Genomic DNA, 13,150 nt, shown 5'->3' on the forward strand with positions numbered 1-13,150 from the left:
GCGGAGTTCCACCCAAAATTGGAACTTCCACTTTAAGGGAGGTGACCCCCTGACATGCCACATTTGACATGTCATTTTTTTGGGGGGGAGCCGGTACCCTCTTTTTAGAGGGTCCCAGCTACCACTTCCTCTCCCGGCGCACCTCTCAGCAATCATCTGGGACATGTCACAGGTCCCAGACGATCGCCTGGCCAGTCAAAAAAAAAAAAAACGTTGACACGGTTTACTTCCTCTTTAACCACTTAAGGACCGCCCCACATACATTTACTGCGACGGGGCTGCTCTGAAGTGCAAAATCACGTATCTGCACATGATTATCTTGCACAGTTCTGGGCAGGAGTCGTGCTCCTCTGTGATTCGACACAGCGGGAGTCAATCAGAGGGTCCGGTGACTGCGATGGCCGCCAGCCATATGTAAGCAAGGCAGATCATCCTTCTGTCAAACAGGAAGACTGCATCCATCCCCATGCAGTAAGAAAGCACTCATAGGGAACACAGTTTACCCTTTGATTGCCCTTGATGATAACCCCCTTCCCTGGCAGTGTCATTTATACCGTGTGAGTGCATTTTTTTTTTAGCACTGATCACTCTATTGGTGTCACTGGTCCCCAAAGAGTGTCACTAAGTCTCAGATTTGTCTGCCGTAATGTCGCAGTCCCACTAAAAATTGCTGATCAGCACCATTACTAGTAAAAAAAAAAAAAAAAAAAAAAGTCCCTAAATCTATCCCATAGTTTGTAGACACTATAACTTTTGCACAACCCAATCAATGTACGTTTTTTGGGGGATTTTTTTTTACCAAAAATATATAGCACAATACAAATTGGCCTAAATTGATGAAGAAATTAGATTTTTACACTTTTTTTTAATTGAGAATGTTTTATAGCAGAAAGTAAAAAATTGATATTTCTTTTTCATAAATCATGAGACACAGAGTCAGGCTGCATTACATGCTGGGTTATACTTCATCATTAGGTGAATGGGCACTGGTAGACCCAAGGTCTTCAGACAGGAATTGATCCCCTATATAACCCCTCCCATACAGTAAGTAGTTTATTTAACCAGTATCTGCAAGGTGGATGGCACGGTTTGTTTTAGCTGCTTAGATAAATGGTACCCGAGCCTCGCAAAGAAGACTCAAGATCCTGCGAGATTTTGTCTGTAATGTGGCCTCCGGACGCTGGACCCTGCGGAGCTCAAATCCTGAACACTACAGCGTTAAGGCATTTCCTGCAGGGTGCTGTACAGGTCCAAGGGGGTGGACCCCAAACATTAAAGGGTACCCAGTCCTTGAAGGTCCAAGTGACAGCGTGAAGGGTGAAGATTGGGCCCTTAGTTCCTATGTGACCTTGCGCCTGGTCGGGTAAGTGAAACCCCTTTATTTTATTATTGTGGGGTGTCCCAGCGATTGTAACAATCAGTCAAGCTAGCTAAAGGCTGGACACCTGTGTGCGGTGACTATACGGGGGAGTTCTGGGCTATCTATGGGTGTTTGCAAAATTTACCTTTTTTGCTTGTGTCTGGCTGTTTTTTACCTGTGTGATGGCGCACTACAGTGCTCCATTTCGTCTTGGTTCCCCATGGCGCACGTGCGTTCGCAAGCATAGAACATTCCAGTGCACACCCAGCTTATTTAAGCTGTGCAGGCCAATAATGTGGTGCTTCCAGAAGGCAGCTGTGGGACACAGAGCAGGCTCTAAACAGACTTGCAGTGGTTTATTTCTCCTTACCCGGGTCACGTGAGTCAACAGGTGTTGCTTGGCAGGCTTAAGGTACTTAACAGGATTTGTTGCATAGGGGGTTGGTGAGCCCTATTAAAGGGTCTCCCTTTTAAGGTGTTTTAACTACACCAAAGTACTCTTTGTTTGCTGCATTGAATGTCTTCCAAAAAGATGAGTGGAACACCACAGGGAAGGGTACACCTACGCCATCAGTAGTTCTTGATGAACCTAGTCGTATCCCTAGTGTTTTATCCACTGAAAGACCGGAGGCTCCCGGGTAATCTGAGCCGCTGCACCTATCTGGTATTGTCCCTACAGTCAACGCTGCTGCTTCACCCTTCATCACTAAGGATGAACTATCCTCAGCCCTAGCTGGGTTAGAGCCCAGGATTGCTGGCATGATTGTCTCCATCCCGCATCCTGTCTCCATCCCGCAGGGTGGCAGGAACCGTGACAATTCCCCCTCCCTGGAGTCTCCTAGTCTAGAGCAGGAATGGGTTGAGGATGGGGAAGAGCTTAAAGCTCGGGATTCGGTGGAGTGCCCAGCAGATGAGTCTGCTTCTGAGCAATCTGGACAAGAAGATGTCCACTCGATGCCTGCCTCTCCGTCGCAGAGGTTTTTGATCCTGACTCTGACCAAAATGGTTCATTCTGCCTTTAAGTTGCCTCTTGCAGAGGTGGCTGAGCCCCCCTTGTCCTCTTTGGGATCTCTGCGACCTTTTCAGGTCGCATAGACTTTCCCGCTACACCCCCTGTTGGAACAGGCGGTGTATGCTGATTGGGAATATCCTGACAAGACTTTTTTGCCTCCTAAAAGATTTTCGCTTTTATATCCCATGGATGAAAAGTTAACTTGTCCGGGAAGATAACACAAAGGGCTTGAAAGACCCTGTTGGCACGAAATTGGAGTTCTTATTAAAGGTTTCCTTTTTTTTGGCCAGTTCAGCCATTCAGCCAGCTGTTGCAGCAATTGGTATTTGCCAGTCCGTAAAGTATCAAGTCAAACCACCGGACAGGCCTAACCAGAAGGATGATCTGCCTAAAAGTAAGGCAGATATTCCTCGAGCACTGTGTTTTGCTGTTGGTGCTTTAAAGGGTTCAATACAGCAGGTTTCTCATCTGGCTCTCGTCTGTATATATGCGCAGACTTTTATGGCTTAAGAAATGGTCAGCCAAGTTTCCTTTCATTCATTTTCATGGGGAACGTTTATTCTGTGATCAATTGGACAAATATATCCAAAATATTTCACTTGGAAAAATATATCCAAATATATCCAAAAGAAATACATAGGAAGTTATATACTACAGTGGTAAAGAATAACTGTACTTTTCAAACACTTTGTCTGTTTTCTTATATCCAGGAAAGTGAAGACATTTTAGCTCTGAAAGCTATCATCACTGGCGCAGACCAGTTCAATCATGGCTTTGTTTACATTCTGCTTGTGTGCATCTGTACTGTAACTGTAGACAATGATAGAGAAAAAGGAAGGCATCTGCTTTTTGCACCAATTTTGGTGATTCTGAAAACTTTGAAGTGCAAAGGAGGGATTGGAGGTCTTTTAGACCCCCAATCCCTCCATAAAGAGTACCTGTCGCCACCAAGAGATGTTTCCATTCCTTGTGACAGCAATAAAAGTAATCAGAATTATTTTTATTTTTTTTAAAGGAACAATAACATTTTTTTTTTAAAGCGCAGCAAAGAAAACGCATACGTAAGTTTCGCCCGCAAATGAAAATGATGTTTAAATCCCACATGTGAGGTATCGCCACGAACGTCAGAATGAGAGTAATAATTCTAGCAAAAGACTTTCTCTTTAACTCTAACCTGGCAACTGTTAATTTTTTTTAAACTGTCGCCTATGGAGATTTTTAGGTACCATAGTTTGTCGCCATTCCATGAGTGTGCGCAATTTCAAAGCATGACATGTTAGGTATCTATTTACTCTGTGTAACATCATCTTTCACATTATACAAAGAAATTGGGCTAACTGTACTGTTTTTTTTTTAATTCATTTTTTTCCCAAAAAAATTGCATTTGAAAACCGCGGCGCAAATATCGTGTGACATAAAATATTGTTTGTATTATTTTATTCTCTAGGGTCTCTGCTAAGAAAAAAAAAAAAAAAAATATATATATATATATATATATATATATATATCTATACAGTATATATATATATATATATATATATATATACATATATACACACATATATATATATATATATATATATATATATATATATATATATATATATATATATATATATATATATATATATATACCCGTGTATATATATAATGTTTGGGGGTTCTAAGTAATTTTCTAAGTAAAAATGCCTGAAGCTGCAGGCATCATCCCTGGTATAAACACTCAAAGTCCAGCACTGTACCGGTACTTTGCTGGTCACCAAGTGGGTAAAGAAACCCTTACTTTGTGTGGCCTCATGTCTTTTCTAGAGACCTAATATTAAATAGATCTCTCCCCTTGCTAGTGTTACCATTCAAAGATTTGTATATTGTGATTATATACCTTCTTGAGTGTCTCTTCTCCAGGAAAAATGCATTTAATGTTTGTAGTTGTTCATCGTAACTGAGATCGTCCACCCCTCCTACTAGCTTTGTTGCCTTTCTTTGGTCTCTCTCCAGTTCAAGCACATCCTTCCTGAAGATTGGTGACCAAAACTGGATGGCATACTCAAGATGTGGCCCAACCAGAGTTTTGAAGTGGTAGAATTATATTTTTTCTCTTGAGTAAAAACACTTTTTAATGCATACTAGTAGTTTGCTTGCTTTGCTTACTGCAGCTTGGCATGCTATTGCTGAGTCCAAGACCCCCATATATATTCCATCTGGGATTCCCCCAGAGATTGGCATGCTATTGCTGAGTCCAAGACCCCATATCTATTCCATCTGGGATTCCCCCAGAGGCCCCCCCCTGACAGGTAACATGCATTCATATTTTTAGCTCCCAAGTGCATTACTTTACATTTTTCAATACTGAACCTCATCAACAGTAAACTTTAGCTGCCCATCCTATTCTAAGTACATTTTCTTTGATTGTTAGATCTTCTTGTAAAGTTACTATGTCCTGTTTACAAGCAAGCTTGCTCTAATTCTATTTTACTGAACTGGTTGTTTACAACTGTCAAAACATAGACTTAATCTTTCAGTAAATGCCAGTTTATATATATATATATATATATATATTATAGTGAAGATAAAGGGAATTATATTTGTACCACAACTAGGCATGCACTGGTCATTGGGACTACCCGGAGTTTCCTGGTTTCCTGGTGGGCTGATGGCTCAGTGAGCCGCTTTCCAGACATCCCAAGTCTCCTGCGAGGTGCGGGAGTCTCCCGCATTTTGGCTGTGGCTCCCGGACACCTGCAAGGCAATTGTGATATCCCAGCTGCAGGGACGATCCGGGAATGATCGGTGTGGCAGGAGGAAGGGCTGTGGCCATGATCTCTCTGTATAGCTTTTTAGCCGCTTCTCCTCCTCTCCTTCCCACGGGTGTTGGCTAAAAAGCTATACTGGGAGATTGGTGCTCACAGCTGTCCCTACCATCGCACTGATCATTCCCAGCTGTTTCCTCTGTGCTTCTCCGGCTGCTCCACTGGCCACCTGTCCTCCTCCACTCACTCTATGTTCTCATCTGGTCCACTGTCCTCCTCCTTATCCCACCCTTGTCCCCCACAGCTGACTTCCCTCCTCTCCCGTCTGCTGCAGGGGGGAACTGTCAGGATGGAGAGCGGAGAAAGGGACCAGTAAATATGTAATTTACCGGCCTCTTCCTTTTCTAAATTGGACACAGCGAGTAATCACTACTGTTTCCCTGTATCCTGTGAAAACTGAGCAGAGTAAACTATGTTTACTTTGCTTCAATTTATGAATGAACGGGAGCCCCTGTCTCCTGTCCATTCATCAGTGCTGAGAAAGGGACTGGGGAATCTGTGTCCTTAGTCCCTTTCTCTGTCTCAAAGGGAAGATATCAGGGGTCTGTTTAGAAAAAAATTCTAAATGTAATTGTAATAAAATAAACGACTGTTACCACTAACCCCTGCCCTACCAACACCGCCCACTGCCCCAACCCCCTAATCCCAAAAAGCATTGTGAAAAAAATAAAAAACAAGTTAAATTGTGAAAAAATCAATACGTAACAATAAACTGGCACCATCCACTGCCTTACTGAAACCGTCCACTGCCACATACACCCCCACCCCCTTCTCCAGAAGCACTGTGAATAAAATATTTAAAAAAATTATTTAAAAAAAACAAACAAAAAAATTGTAAAAAATATACTTACAGTTGAATGTTTTTACTTATGTTTTTTTTGCGCAATTGTGTATATTTTATATACTGTTTTTGTGCGTGTTTGCAAAATTAAAGTGGGTCGGTCTGGATGAAGTCCAGGGCCAAATTTTTGTCCCAGTCCAGTCCTGGCCACAACCTCCATGAAAAAATAATGGTCTTTAAATGCCATTAGCATGACATAGACCACAGGAGACATTTTCTGAAAACTGACCTAATATTCTATAACTTCTGCAGTATGCCACCTCCACTTCATTTTCTTATACAGTTGATCTTGCTGGCACATATACAGACAATAATACAAACTTTAGGCTTGGAAGTAGTATGCTTAGCGGTGTGGGATAAAGTGCATTAGACAACCACAAGACTACTGTAATGTAAGCACATTGTAACATGAAGCATGTCAAATTGGACTTCAATGGTTACAAAACTATGCCAGCCACACAATGTCAAGATTTCCTTCCCATCAGTCACATGGGACTTAGGCTCAGCACTGATTTAAAACATCTGTATTTCAGACTCTTATCCAGCCAGCCGCATAGTGCCTTCATTGTTAATGAGGTATACAGGGGATGATGAAAGGGCAATTGTAGCTTTGTCAAAGAAAAGGCTTCCATTAGTGAAAATTTTCTATGTGCTGAAAAAATAGAAGCCAACAGAGGAGCATTATTTGATGGTATCACAAATTTCTGAGTTATTACATTTTTTTTATATCACTATATAACACGTGCCCAGTACATCATTCCTTGATGATGGCTTTACAGGGAAGGTTATTGCCATGTTTCTGAAGCTGCTTTATGATTGGGAGGGTCAAGTTTGGGTCCCATGGATGGAAACAGTTATGGCAAATTTGCAACAATTATTGAAATAATTGATTGCAGATTGGGGTTACCCATAACTGTTTTTGGTATGCCCTATTTTCAAATTTATACTCCTTGTCTTTTGAGAACATTCATTATTGAAAGAAATAATTTTAGTTTGCAAAGCACTGTAAATGAAAGTTCAAGGAAGATAAGGTAGCATAGTTGTCCATATCAACGTAATACCTTTGCTTTTTTTTTCACTTTCACTCTATTGCTGGTGAATAAGGATGAGCCGAACACCCCCCGGTTCGGTTTGCACCAGAACCTGTGAACAGACCTAAACTTCGTGTGAACTTTAGAACCCTATTAAAGTCTATGGGACTCGAACGTTCAAAATCTAAAGTGCTAATTTTAAAGGCTAATATGCAAGTTACTGTCCTAAAAAGTGTTTGGGGACCTGGGTCCTGCCCCAGGGGACATGTATAAATGCAAAAAAAAGTTTTAAAAACTGAAGTTTTTTCGGGAGCAGTGATTAAAGTGAAACAATAAAAGTGTAATATTCCTTTAAATATCATACCTGGGGGGTGTCTATAGTATGCTGTAAAGGAGCGCATGGTTCCCGTGCTTAGAACTGTCCCTGCACAAAGTGTCATTTCTGCAGGAAAAAAGGTAATTTAAAAGCACTCGCGGCTATAATGAATTGTCGGCTCCCCGTAATACAGAGAACAGTCATCGAAAGTCATTGATAAAAATAAAAAATAAAAATTACCAGGCCCTTCAGGCCTGGTATGGATATTAAGGGGAACCCCCGTGTCAAATTTAAAAAAATGACGTGGGGTTCCCCTTAGGTTCCCCTTTAGGTCTGTTATGGATTTTAAGGGGAACTCCACGCCAAATTAAAAAAAAATGGATTGGAGTTCCCCCCAAAAATCCATACCAGACCCTTTATCTGAGCACGCAACCTGGCAGGCCGCAGGAAAAGAGAGGGGACAAGAGAGTGCCCCCCCTTCTAAACCGTACCAGGCCACATGCCCTCAACATTGGTAGGATGCTTTGGGGGTCTGTGACCCCTCAAAGCACCATGTCCCCATGTTGATGGGGACAAGGTCCTCATCCCCACAACCCTGGCTGGTGGATGGAGTTAAATCATTTTCTAACATAAAGTTTGCAAACCTTGCAAGATGGTCTTGAAAGGCCAGAAAATAGTCCAGAAATAAATATGACATGATTTGGCTCCTATAGACTTTAGTTGGGTTCAGGCACTATGTTTGACATTTGCAGATTTCAGGCTGGGTTCTCAAATCCTTCAATGAACTGAATCCAGGCCAGTTTGCTTATTAATTACTTTTTATCAACTCAAAAAAAGCTGGTACCTAATTCAGTCTAAATTTTAAAGTGAACATGATCTCATATGGAGTACCTTGTCAAAATGTGATTTTATATTAGAAAATGATTTAACTCCATCCAACACCTATGACTATTGACTACATAAAGTCAATTCCTACAAACCTAATTTGCTCGATTGATTTTCATGCAATTTTTTTCACCTTTTACTTTCTTTTCTCTTTATGTGATATAATATTCCATTCAATATGTATCTACTATGCTTTTCACTCTTCCAGGCAATACATTTTGTTGGTCTTTAGTTCATGAATACTGTATGTATATACTGGTACCCTTTACACATTGGTCTAATATCATTTACTCTACAGACATATTTGGAATTTTTTCACCCTGGCCTATTTGGAGGGTGTTTTGGTCCGCTCGCTGCTTCCTTGGGTTCATTCCCTCAGCTCCCAGGACAGACTTGCCTCGCAGATCCTGACTTGCAACACTGCTTATTTGGAACAATTTATATGTAAGTATTCCAGGGAGATATACAGTACATCTTGTTTCTCATTGCCAATACCTTCTTTTTTACTATCCGGCCAAAATTTTAGATCCTATTTGGTACCTTCTTTAATTTTTTTTAGATATGCTATGTGTTTTCTTCTGATGAGTGGCACCAGGCCACAAAACGTGTCAAACCTATCAATGTCATAATTTTCCCAACACATAGCTTGACCTCAACTGTGATTCATTTGTATCCATTACTCAATAAGCATTTGGCTGTTTACATTACTTCCATGGGATTCTATGTGATTTCAGATGTGTGCATGTGTATATACATATATATCACCTTAATGCATAGAATGCATTAAGGCAAAAAACCATGAGGGTTTACAACCCCTTTATAATGCGTTCTGTTCTAGTATCTAATGCGGGGGTTTCAAAGTACTGAGTGGTTACAATTGGCCTGCAGGACTGATGCATACTGATACATTTCCTGGTAAGCAACGGCCGCCTGCTTACGATGTTTTTTTTTTTCTCTTCCTGGTTTACTCAGAGTAAGTCGGGCTAGCTGACATCGGTGACAGCACGTGACGTTTAACAATATTGCTTCTGGGAGTTGTAGTCCACGGCTGTGCACTCAAGCTCCCTGCACCCGGTGGGTGGAGTCTGGAGAGCAGCGAGGGCAGCCAGCCTAAATACAGCCATTGGCGTTGCTATGGGGGTGCGAGGGGGTCTGGCTGCCTCCTCCACTCCTCCCACAGACTCCTTCACTATGGAGGATGCCGCAGCTGAAGCAGATAGAGGTGAGGACAGACACACTAGCCCCACCCACCCGCCGGGATCTAAATGTGCAGGAATGAGGCATGCTATGTAAGTTACTTTGCACACTGTCACTACATAGAGTTCAAAGGTGCCCTGTACCACCCCAACCTGCCCTGTGCCACCCCAAACTACCCTGTGCCACCCCAACCCACCCTATGCCACCCAGCCTGCCCTGTACCACCCCAACCTACCCTCTGCCATCCCAACCTACCCTCTGCCACCCCAACCTGCCCTGTGCCACCCCAACCTACCCTATGCCACCCTAACTTGCCCTATACCACCCCAACATGCCCTATACCACCCCAACCTGCCACTATACCACCCTATACTATAATTTATCAGGGGCTGGTTTGGGGTGCGTCCCATGACCGTGCGCTGCCTGCATGGTGCTGTGCAGCCTAGATGGGGGGGTGACACTAACCCTAGTGACGCCACTGACTACAGCCAAACTACAACTCCCAGTGGGATCTTCTTGGACACCGTCGTGGCTGAGTCTGACTCACTGGATCAGCATGCAAGGAGGCGGACCTGTCCTGCTGTGCCTGAGCTGGCAGCTGCCATAGGTCCATTGCTGAAGTCACAGTGCGAGACCCTGACCTGTGGGGTCCTGCTGGCCGCTGACCTGGGGGTCCTGCTGGCCTCTGGGTCCTGCTGACCTGCAGGTCCTGCTGACCATGGCCTACAGGCCAGCAGGACCCACAGGTCCAAAGCCAGCTCTTAACAGGACCCACAAGCTATGGGTCCTGCTGGGAGCTGGCTTCAGAACTGTGGGTCCTGCTGGCCGCTGACCTGTGGGTTCCTGCTGGCTGCTGACCTGTGGGGTCCTGCTGGCCCTGGCCTATGGGACCTGTGGGTCCTGCTGGCCATGGGCTACAGGCCAGCAGCCAGCAGGACCCATATGCCATGGCCAGCAGGATCCACAGGCGGATCCTGCTAGGAGCTGGCTGCGAACCTGTGGGTTCCTGTTGGACGCCGACTTGTGGGGTCCTACTGGACCCTGTCCAGAGCCCCATGGGTCCTGCTGGCCATGGCCTACAGACCAGCAGGACCCATAGGTCAGTGGCCAGCAGGACCCACGGGTCCACAGCCAGCTCCCAGCAGGACCCACAAGCTGTGGGTCCTGTTGGCAGCTGGCTGCAGAACTGATGGTCCTGCTGGATGCTGCAGAGCAAACACTGCCAAGCATCTAGCAGTAAGCATACACTGGTAGCAAGCAGAGGCGGCTCTTTAATTAGGCAAATTAGGCAACCGGGAGGACCCCAGTGAGTGTGAGGCCTTAGGCGACCGCCTAATTTGCCTAATTAATCAATCACCAGGGTGGCATTCCGCCACCTCCGGCGCTGCCTTGTGCTTTCCGGGCATTGCTGAGACTTTTCAATACAGAAGTTGGGCTTCTGCAGAAGTGACAGCACAGCTCTCCAGGTGGCCGCACTGAATCCTAGCTAGTGTAATGTACATGAAGCGGGGAGGGGCCTGGCATCCCAAGTGTCAGGCTGCTCAGGCATCCATCTAGTCGCTGCACTTGCTGGTGCCCGCAGCATCTCACACACCACTTGCCACCCAGACTAAAAGAGCTGAGGACTATTTCCTAGGCTTTGCCTCGGCTCATGATAAACCACACGAGGAGGAGCCTAGGAGAAAGAACATCTCCCATCTGCACATAGAGCCTGAGCCCGGGCCGTATCTAAGGTCTGTGTTGGGACATTTATGGGGGAGAAGAAAAAAAAGTATTTATGGCAGGCGAAGACTATTGGGGGGGGGGGAGGGGACTTTTGCTGGAAGAGGAATGGTGATCCTGTGTAGGATGAGGATTTGGTGGAGTCAGTTTTTATTTAAAGTGGCTGGTGTGAAATGCAGTTCTGAACTGCTCCTTCTGTACGTATCATGCACCTTAACTCTGCACTCTCTCTCCCTTTATTACTTTTTTTTTCTCTCTCTCTGTATTTCTTTCTTTCTCTCTCCATCCCCCCTCTCTTTCTTTCTGTCTCCCGCCATCCCTTTTTCTTTCTTTCTTTCTTTTTCTTTCTTTCTTTCTTTCTTTCTTTATTTCTTTCTTTCTCTCTCCATCTCTCTTTCTTTCTTCCTCCCTCTCTCCATCTCTCTTTCTTTCTTCCTCCCTCCCTCCATCCCTCTTTCTTTCTTTCATTCTTTCTTTCATTCTTTCCTACTCCCCCATCCCTTTTTCTTTCATTCTTTCTCCCTCCATCCCTCTTTCTTTCTTTCTTTCTTTCTTCCTCCATCCATCCCCATTTTTTTTTCTTTCGTTCTTCCTCCCTCCGTCCCTTTTTCTTTCTTTCTTTCTTCCTCTCGTCATCCCTCTTTTTTTCTTACTCCCTTCATCCCTTTTTTTTTCTTTGTTTGTTTCTTTCTTTCTTTCTTTGTTTCTTTCTTTCTTCCTCCGTCCATCCCTTTTTCTTTATTTCTTTCTTCCTCCCTCCGTCCCTTTTTCTTTCTTTCTTTCTTCCTCTCGTCATCCCTCTTTTTTTCTTACTCCCTTCATCCCTTTTTTTTTCTTTGTTTGTTTCTTTCTTTCTTTCATTGTTTCTTTCTTTCTTCCTCCGTCCATCCCTTTTTCTTTCTTTCTTTCTTTCAAAGTATTTTATTTTATTTTCAATAACAAAATACAGAGAGACTGAATCAACCAGTTTGACAGGCAATAATTAACTAAGTACAAACATATGGTTACAGTCATGATAGCTAACATATCAACCTTCTGGACATTCGAGTAAAGAGAGGAAGTCATAGCCAAACAAATATGAAAACAAAAACAACGATCCAAAAGTGTTGAGCCTGGTTCCCCTCTTCAATGGGGGGGGGGGGGGGGAATGACCTGGAGGGCCTGCTTGGTTCAGGGCATATAAACTATTCGTCTCGGCTGAGGAGTCTTAGCTCTCCTGTTGGGCCTAGCCTGAGTTAGTTCCATGAGGTACCCTCATCCCTGTGCCCCTCTCGGGATCACACTGCGCAGGGAGAGGGTCTCCCAAACATAGAAAGGGCCCTCCCAGCCACCCCTCCATGATGTGCAAGGTCGGATATGCGAGAATAATGTAAAGGTCGACCAGTACCCCTGGGGGAGTGGAAGGCAAGCCTTCCAAAGAGTCAGAAAGAAGAAAGAAAAGGAAGGAAAGGGTAGAGTGAGAGAGAGTAAGAAAGTTCGTTAGGTTCCCAATGGTCAATTCCTGCTTAGTGCGTGAGCCGGGGGGATCCCAGGAATGAGAGAGATCCCCACAAATTGGGCCCAGGGTTCCCAAATTAACTCAAATTTTTGCGTGCAATCATTAAGAGAGCTCACTATTTTTTCCTGAGTCATAATCCATGAGATTTTTCATATCGCTTGCTTAACAGAGATTGTAGTTTGCTTCCAGGCTTTAGCTAAGGTCATTTTTGCCCCCAAGAAGATGAATTGGATCAGTTTCCGCTTATGTTTAGGAATGCGAGGAAGATGGTCGTTCAATAAGGCAATTTGTGGTAGCCTGGGAAGCTCGTGACCTGTCACTTTTTGGATGATTGTAAACAGTGTTTTCCAGTAGTGCCTAATTCTGGGGCATTCCCACCATACATGTGCAATTGTACCCAGCAGCTGACAACCCCTGAAGCACAGTGGGTCGGCTGTCGGGAACATCTTGGCTAGTCTTGCGGGGGTCAGGTACCACC

At 44.1% G+C, this 13,150-nt stretch overlaps 1 long non-coding RNA gene across 2 annotated transcripts in view; it reads left to right on the forward strand.

Moving 5' to 3' along the window:
• The first annotated feature begins 8,564 nt into the window (after positions 1–8,564).
• LOC143960071 (uncharacterized) overlaps positions 8,565–13,150 on the forward strand; it is a 134,852-nt gene continuing 130,266 nt past the window's right edge. For both annotated transcript variants that reach the window (XR_013270252.1, XR_013270251.1), the window contains exon 1: positions 8,565–8,699. This is a non-coding gene — a long non-coding RNA (uncharacterized LOC143960071). The remainder of the gene's footprint in view (positions 8,700–13,150) is intronic.

Source organism: Lithobates pipiens, unplaced genomic scaffold, assembly GCF_037356315.1.
Source record: "Lithobates pipiens isolate NorthernLeopardFrog02 unplaced genomic scaffold, aLitPip1_a1.2 Scaffold_8, whole genome shotgun sequence".
Classification (NCBI taxonomy): domain Eukaryota; kingdom Metazoa; phylum Chordata; class Amphibia; order Anura; family Ranidae; genus Lithobates; species Lithobates pipiens.